We start from the raw sequence: 9,638 nt of genomic DNA on the forward strand, positions 1-9,638 counted from the left end.
CGCTCCATATAACATTTCTGCTGTTGACGCTCCCAAGGGCTCCTTAAAACACGTACGCAACCCTAGTAATACGGTTGGTAGCAGTTCAGGCCAAGGCAACTCGTTGTTGCACATGAGTGCGGCTTTAAACGTTCTGTGCCACCGTTCGATCAACCCATTTGACTGTGGGTGATAAGCAGTAGTATGAATGTGATTGCTTCCCATCAATTTGGCGAGTTCCTTGAAAACCGCGGACTTAAACTGTGTCCCTTGGTCCGTAGTTATAGTTTTAGTAGTCCCAAAACGTGCTACCCAGTGTGTCCAAAACGCTATCCCAACGGTTTCCGCAGTAATGTTTGGTAATGGTATGGCTTCCGGCCAACGAGAAAACCGATCGATCATCGTAAGACAATACCGGAAATTGCGCTGTAACGGCATGGTCACGATGTCCAGATGAACATGGTCGAATCTGTTATCAGGAACGATGATCTTCTCCTCCGTAAGGTGATTGTGTCTGCTGATTTTTGCACGTTGACACGGCACACAACTCCTACACCACTAGATTACATCCTTATTCATTGACGGCCAGACATATGTTTGACGTAGTTGATGCAACGTTGCTCTGCCACTCGGAAGAGAGAGGGCCTGGACCGAAGAAAAGACTTGGTGTTGCAAAGTTTTGGGTACATAAGGACGCACCTAGCCAGTCGACGTATCGCAATGCAGTGACACATTATCATCGTACCTTACCGTCTGTAAGTATGTTTTAAAAAGTGCTTCCACCTAGTAACACGGTTAGTTCAGGGTCAGTCACCTGAGCCTCTGCGATGTGAGCCAGACTTACTGCCGTAGGCATGTTGATAGCGTAAAGCCTCGACACAGCATCTGCGACCACGTTTTCTTCGCCTTTGACATGGACAATAGTAGTGGAATATTGCGAGATATACCCGTTGCTGCCGAGGTGTTGCCTTTTCCAATCGCTTGAAGCTTGTGATCGGTTTTAATGACAAAGACGCGTGCTTCAACCAAGTGTTTGAAATATTTAATCGCCTCATAAATTGCCAGCAACTCTCGGTCATACGTGCGGTATTTTGCGGTATAACTATTTTGAAAAAAAAAACCAAGGGGTCGCCACTCCTCGTCGACCTGCTGTTCGAGAACTGCACCCATAGCTATGTAAGATGCGTCTCACACCAGTGCCACTTTAGCCTCTAGTGCAGGATACGCCAGTTGCACGGCTTCCGCTACGCTGCGTTTGCAAGCGTCAAAAGCAGCACTGAGCTCAGCTGTTCAGTTTACCACTCGTTTGTCGTTCTTCTTGAAGTCTTTCAGCAATTCTGTTAGAGGTGCTTGAATTTGAGAATACCGTGGTAAACATCTACGATAGTAATTGATAACGCCCAGAAAACAATGGTTGCCACGCGATCGGCCGGAGGCTTAATACCGTGTTTATTGATTATATAGCTGAGGAACCTCACCTCTGATTGGGCAATTTGACATTTGCTAGCGTTGATACTCAGGCCGTGTTTGCGGAGAATCTGCAGGCCTGAGCGAAGGTGCCGCTCATGCTCAGCGATAGTGTTGGACATAATGAGTATGTCATCTATGTAGCAATATATAAAATCAATTCCCCGAAAAATACCATTCATGCATCTTTGAAAAATATGTGTGGCATTTTTCAGCCCGAAAGGCATGAACATAAATTCTATGAGGCCGGAATGAGTGCACACAGCAGTTTTTTTAGCATCGTCTTCCGCCATCGGAATCTGATAGTACGCTTTTACTAAGTCCAACGCTGAGAAAACCGTTTTTCCGTGTAGGTGCTGGGAAAAATCATACAAATGAGAAATTGGATAACGATCCGGCACGGTGACTGCATTTAATTTACGGTAGTCACCGCAGGCACCGTCTTTTTTGGCCACCATATGTAATGGACTAGCCCATGCACTTTTTGACGGCCGACAAATGCCTTGTTCGATCAAAAAGTTTATTTCTGCTTAAGTAGTCGCCAATTTTTCACCTGCCAGACGACGAGGCCGCTCCGCCACAGGTGCACCTTGTGTTTCGATACAATGACAGACTTGATGTTTTGGGCGTACGAACCTTACTGGCGGTTTAGTTACATCAATGAATTCTCGAAGTAGGTCTGGGAGATTTGTTATGTTCTGCAACGTTGAAACAGAGTCTTGATCCGTCTTCGTTAACCATGCAGGTGTTGCGAGGCCCGTTACGGAATCGATTAATTGCTTGTGTTTAAGATCGACCAGCAATTGGTAATTTGTTAAAAAATCTGCGCCTATGATGTCCACTCGAACATCAGCAATTATGAACGGCCACTTGAAACTGCGCCGAAGGCCCCGATTCAAGTTAGCTACGATGTTACCATATGTTTTAATCGCAGTCTGATTCGCCGCATATAGAAGTAAGTCTACCTGTCTAATCTTTTGTTCACTAAAGAACGTGGCATCACTGACACCACTGATCTTGAATCTATGAGAAACTGTATGCGCGAGGTTCTATCGTAAATATGTAGACGGGTTTCTTGACTGAAAGTTGGTTGAGTTTCGCTGACAAGAGTTTTGCTTTCGGCAGTCAGCGTTTTCGACGACAGCCCTGTTAGTTTGAAGAAAAACGGGGGCAACCAGCTCGACACTAGTTCGCATTATCGCCAACTTCTGATGATAATAACAGAGTGTATCTTTTTCACTTACAGTCTGATGAGACGATTCTTCAGAAGTAGAAGACAGTTGGTTATTGCGTATGCCACGTACTTGACTATGGGGTTGACTACGAGATTGACTGCGAGAGCGGTTTGCGGAAAAGAACCGCTTGATATCGTTTTGCAAGTTGTCGACTTTCTCTGAGAGAGCTCGAATTATATCACCAGTATCCTTTGATTTAGTAGCAGGTGCCATAGCGTTTACTGTGTGGTCCATATTTTTTGATGGCGTCGCTGCAATGGCGCCCATGGAGCCAGACCAAACAGCGTCGAGTATTTTATCAGCGATCTTTGCGAGCTTGTCTAAATCGCTTTCGTCCTATACCGTGAGGAGCGTGCGAGCATATGAGCCAGGATCTCCGATGGTTTTAACCCTGCTTTCCCCACGCCTTGCAACAGCCGACGGAGCTTCGCCTCAGGCGACTCTGCAAACTTTTCCAGCAACCGTTTCTTGAGAAGTTCGTATTTTCAGATGCTGGTGGGCGAGTGACAAGATCCTCAACCGCAAGAATGACCTCTTCTTCTAACTGAACTGTTACCAAATCAAACTTGTCCACATCTTCGTTAATGCCGTGCAAGCGAAATGAGCGCTCAACTTGCGCAAACTTTGGTAAGTTAATAGATATACGTTGTGTGCCAAACCGTGTACTGTTGTTTGAAGTTGAGGCGCCAGTACGTGATCCGTTAATTCCTGGGTCGTAGCCGTTGTAGTTGTATTCGTCGGGTCACTCCCGTCGCTGAAAATTAATTTCCTTCTAATCAAATTACGTAGGTTGTATCGCAGTGTTTGCATAAATTACTTCGTCTTGGAGCTCCGATATAATTCGGTCTAAAGTCCGGGGTCACCACTGAGGGATTTAATGCGTCGGTTGAAACAATTATAATACCAAATATTTAATACTAGACCGATAAAAATATGTTTTATTTAAAAGTGAAAATCCTCAGTTACAGAAGTTAAAAATGCATATAATGTACCAGGAAATGTATGAAGTCGAGTTTTCGATACATTTACCAAAGAAGATTTCGATAATCGATGGTGTTGCCAACTGGTTATTTTGGCAGACTCGCCACATATTTAATAATAATGTTAGTAATAATTTTTATTCATAATATTAATTATTAATTTAGTAATTAGGTTAACAATGCATTTCAAAAAATAAATTTTGCAAAATAAAAATTAAAAAAATTTAAAATTTTTTATTTAAAGTTTCTAAGGTTACTTTGAATTCGCCGTGAAGAAAGTGCAACCCTGCGTCGGCTGACGTGAGGAATATAACAGGAGTGCAGCTATATGTTTTCCTAACGAAGTATCTTAGGGCCGGTTGTTCAATGTCTGGTTATCACTACTTGCCGGTTAAACATCATTATCGACGTTTTCGACATCATGCATGCAACATGTGATCGATAAAGCAGTCGTTGTATTTAACCGGAGCTTCTACCTCCGATTTGTGATAATCAGACATTGAACAACCGGCCCTTAATGAGTGCGAAAGGGATGCAAGGCTTACACATACAGGGGGAAACTGGTGACAATCTGCACACCGCCCATACAAAATTCACCAGGTTTGTCACCAGTTTTGAAGTACCCGAAACCCGCGGTTTCACCAAATTTTTACACTACTTTTGGCTGGCAGGGTTAAATATAGGTATGTACTTACAGCTCTATAAATAAGAGGATATTTTCGAATATTATCAGTGCAAGGTTAAAAAATATTATAGTTTAAAAAACTAAAACCTCGCTATTTTAATTTCCATTCGTACTATCATCAGATATGTAACTTGAAAATAGAAATCGCTGCATCTTTTAGGCGCATCAATATTACATAGTTACATCCCGAGCTAATAAAAGGGAGGTAAAAATGACGCGAACCACGATTTTTTTAAAGAGTTTTTAGATTGCTATGAGGTGCAACGGACACAACTAGTCGAGAGTATGTGATGCGTGACAGAAAAATAAAATATCATGAAGATTTGTTAAATATTGTGAAAAAATACAAAAGCAATTCAGTGTTGGAGAAGTAAAAAAATTAAGTACAATTCTTTCGTCCTATACAATAGATCTTAAAAGAATTAGGCAATAAGAGTTGTCTATTGCCGGTGTTGATAACATGGCCGTCGCTACGTAGGGGCAGGGGCCCCAACTCCCCCCTAGACTTTGAAGTTTACTTTATATGTAGGTATACAATCTTCGATTATTACCGCAGCGACCACAAAAATGCAGTTGCCAATACAGCAAATCAGTTGCCAGCTTGCAGTTGCCATCTGTAAAACCATTTCAGCCAGTGGTCACCCAACTGAAGTTCGGTTGCCATAAGCTTAAGTCGGCTCAGCTCGATGTTCTGGTCACATACATAAGTACACATTTTCATGAGTCTCTCTCTTCTTATTCTGGTACTTACAAATATCGGACCATGCTCATGAAAGGTATAGTTTTCAGATTTCAAATCGGTGAAGTAGGTAACAAAATATAAATTTAAACATTTTCTTAACTTCTTCCCAGCGTATCTATTAAAATGTCATTTTCAAAAATTTCATGCATTGCTATGCCATGTGGTTCCATCTCAAACATACTGTTATAGCATGTCATTGCTTCTTAGCTCAGCTGTTCTTTACTGTTGTATTTCTGCAGCATATTTTTAATACTGTTTAATCCTGCCTTGTATGAAAATGCTATGGGCAAGGCCGATGCCGAAAAGAGCCACATATAAGTTCTAAATGCTACAAAGAGCCACAAAAAAGAACAAGAAAAACAAAAATTTTATTTTTAAATAAAATTATTATTAGAAATGAAAAACATATATTCTATTATTATTCTATTGTACGTAAGGTAGGTATAAAAGAAAATTCAAAATATCCCTTTGGCGAGATTTTCAAAATCTGGTTTTAGGTCAGTTAAAGTCGTTCGTAACAATTCTGTTAAATGTTGGATAGTCAATAGGTACGTTCGTTTAAAACCTCCAGTAAAAAATGTCCAACAGCGAAATTCCGGCGAAATATCATCTGTTCTCTCACAAGAGAAAAATATCCAAAATAGTACGCGAACAGAAAATTTGCAGAAACTTGCAAGTTAGACGAACAGATGATAGAAATTTTGTTTACATTAACAGGTCTATTTTGCACGTTACCGAAGATTTTGTGACCGGAAAATTTTATTACCAAAAAATGTTACCACTTCTTGTCACCGCGATTCTAGGTACGTTGGTAATGCAGTGAAAATAATCAGCAACTTAGCTATGAAGATTTGTGGAAATTCCTGTATTGCATATTTCACGGGGCAATATTTTGTTACCAGCTTATGAGATGGTAACCGAATTTACCGGTTACAAGAGAGCGCAGAATGCGAAAAAGGTTTAAAAATTGACAGACACTTTAATTACCGGTTATAAAATTTATGTTACCAGCGCAGAATAGACCTGTAAAAAGTATAAAATTGAAAACGTAAGAAAACAAATCCTGAATTCTTATCCTGACACAGTTCACTGACTAAACGAATAATTACTTATTTCTTACAAGTTTAATTAGTCGCATTTTACTATTTCAACTTCCAAACCATCAAATTCAATTTAGGGATTTGCGTAAATTCCAACCAGCCCTTCTTGATCAGCTGTTTTCTTGTTGGCAAATTGCTGTGGGCTAAAATATGTATTTATATGTATAATATTTATGTATGTAAAATATGTATGTATATGTGTAATTTGTATGAAATATGTATTTTAAAAAGTAAAAAGAGCAAAAATGTTATAAGCAAGGAGAAAGTAAACAGAGCCGCACTTTGCTAAGCAAAGAGCCGCATTTGGCTCAAAGAGCCAGGTTTGCCCACCGTTGGTATATAGATTTTTAATTAGATAATTGTTTAATAAATTTTACTATAGTAGGAGCTTGCAAAATTCGGAAAATCTCTTCCCGTATATACAATGTGAATAATAATGCTGAATATGTTGCATGTGTTCCTTTTGTTGGCATGCATAAATTTGATGCATGATTTGATTTGAATTTATTCGGCAATGTCTTCATATATCACTTTCAAACATGTATAAGCGACATGATATAAACTGGCACTTGCATGATGTGTTAGATGTCGCTATGCTTTGTAGTTGTATATATAATTGCTCAGTCATACGACTTAGTTAGGCCGATCTGTAGCAGCCACAGAATTGAGCTATATATCAAACAAAAGTGCAAGCTGCAGTTGCAGTTGACCGTGTTTGTCAAAAAAGTAAAAAGCGGCAGAAAAGTCGATAATGAGTAATATAATCTATTGAAAGATATTAACCATATTTCCATGGAATTGAGATTCGGAAAAGTTATTAGGTATTATTCATAGTTTTGAAATATATTTCACGAAAGCAAAAAATAAAAATAGCTGAGATCCCTTTCTTTTTTAAACACCTAGGATATCACTGACCATTAATGACCGCAAACCTCAAAGCATTACACATTTTTGTATGTGATTTTTAAAATGAACGATCCAAAATTAGCCGGTACACATATTTAAAATTTTTTAGAACCAGTGGTTGAATTTTTGTACTGAAAGTGTTAACCCTAAAAGTATAATCTACGTCTGCGAGGCGTATACGGAATGGGTCTTTTTTTCATTTTAACACAAAATTTACTTTTTATTTTGTTGTTTTAAATAAATGTGGTTATAGTTATTATTAATAAAACTATGTTTTATTATTAGTCAAACTCACGACTTCAATATTCTTTAAAAAAAAAAGACAGGACTAAGTATATTTTAGCTCACAGGTACGGTTGCCAGATTTTGAAACGGAGAAAGGAGTACATTTATATTTTCGATAGAAAAAAGCAGTACATGACATAAAAAAATGAGTACAATATTTTTTTAAATTTTTTGTGCAATTTATTGTTACAAATTACCATTAATTAGGTACAAACAAACAAAGATATCTTAGAAATCTTTTTCAAAGCAACAATAAATGTGAAAAATAAATAACTATATGTTGGCTTTCCAATAGGGAAGATTGTTAAAGAGATGGTGATCGAAGGGGGAGTGGACGTGGCACCTTTCCCGTCCTTTTTGGAGAGGGCCTGAACCGCCATTGACAAAAATGTTACTCCCGACCACCTAGGGCCCCTACGGGACCCCTTAGAGAAATTGCGTCCACAGTATTTTTGCGTAGAATTCGGTTCTCAATGACCGCCCTTATAGGAAAGTTTCCCCAAATAAAAAACTAAAAACTACAAAAGAATTCCCTCTTGCTGAATGTATGACCATTTTTTTAATTTAAGCCTTATAATTAATTTAATATTTTTCTGATTTTTATATCCGAGCGTCCTGCACCTAAGGCTATGGTTACACCTTTTCACTATCACACTTAACTTTGCTTACTAAGTAGTGTTTGCCACAATATGAATGGCAAAGTACAGCGCGCAAAATAATAACTGTCGCACAGGTTTTTTGAAAAATAAAAGGGTTCTTTATAGATTTTGTGTTTTTTTTGTTAACTTTGTAAATATTTTACTATAATTTTATTAATTGGTTTTAAAATTTTAATCCTGATTTGCATTTGCCAGCTTTGGGAGATAAGTACATGCGGCACGAACCTCTTTTTATGGTGTATTTTTTGTTAGATTTTGTATAAAAAAAGAAAAAAAACCTGTATAGGGTTGGTCGAATGAATGCCCTCCTAGTCACCAGTTTCGAGTCTTTTCGATTGCTGAGTATGAGGACTTATGTTGGACAAAAGATGGAGTATAACGGACCCAAATGGGGGAAATTAGCCTATGGTTACAGAAGATATTTAATAAAGTAACCGACGAAGACTTGCGCTTTTCTTCCAAAGTGTTTACCGCCGGTAAACCCAAATGAAGGTTAAAATTTAAAAACAAATTACCAAAATTGAAGTAATTGAAGTGGAAACTTAACAATAAACTACTTTTTCGCAAAATCTATAAAGGCCCCTTTTGTTTTTCAAAAAAAAACTGTGCGACAGATATTATTTTACGCCCTGTATATGATAAAATATTAATAGCTGGAAAAAGGAGTACAATAGAAGTACGAAACTAAAAAAGCAGTACATTTCCAGATATTTTTTTTTGGGGGTACAAGGGAGTACATTGCAATAAAAAGGAGCACGTTTACTCCCAAAAGCAGTACGTCTGGCAACCCTACTCACAGGTTATCTTTTAAGTAAATAAGCCTATACAGGCGAAATTAGTCGACGACGTAGCGTAAACGTACGTTGACGCAGACACTATATACCTTATGGGATTTGCGTGTTAACGAAAACTCAACACCGCATGGCGGTGACGTTGCCGTTGCTTCTCTCTCTCTATCAGCAGTAAATTTGATATGCTGCTACGTACGTCAACCTAGGTTTACGCTACGTCGTTGACTAACTGCGCTTCACGGCGTATGTTACGTTACTGCCCGTCTCCACAGGATAAAGTTTATATCTTGATACATATGTTAGAATATAAAAGCCAATGGAGACCAGAGCTTATATCTTGCCATCTATTGCCGGCAATCTGGCAGTTTGACAGCTACATTTTCATTTGCGCGAAAACTTCGTGGCTGCAATATCCTTATTATTTTAATATAAAAGCAAAAATTGAGCTGTCTCCTGTTAAAAGATTTGTAATTATGTACTTGGATGTAAAATAGCCTGTTTTCTAAATTTTTTAAGCGATTAAATCCTGCAAAAATACATTTTCAAAGCCATCTTACAAACGCTTATATCAAGATATAAAAAGCCCACACAAATATTGCCACTGATATAACTTATATCTAGCGACCAAAATGACAGCTGGGCAGCAATAAATTTTATCCTGTGGAAACGGCCAGTTACTCCCAAATAGATTAGGCTTCTAGGGTTAAGCAAGCTTTAGTGTGAAAGTGTGATATTAAATGCTTTTCACCATAAACGGCGCCAATTTTCAATGATTATTGCGTTTCAGATTAAGACTAATACCAGATATT

Source organism: Rhagoletis zephyria, unplaced genomic scaffold (genome assembly GCF_001687245.7).
Source record: "Rhagoletis zephyria isolate East Lansing unplaced genomic scaffold, Rhagoletis_zephyria_1.1 Rzeph_scaffold_09825, whole genome shotgun sequence".
Lineage (NCBI taxonomy): Eukaryota > Metazoa > Arthropoda > Insecta > Diptera > Tephritidae > Rhagoletis > Rhagoletis zephyria.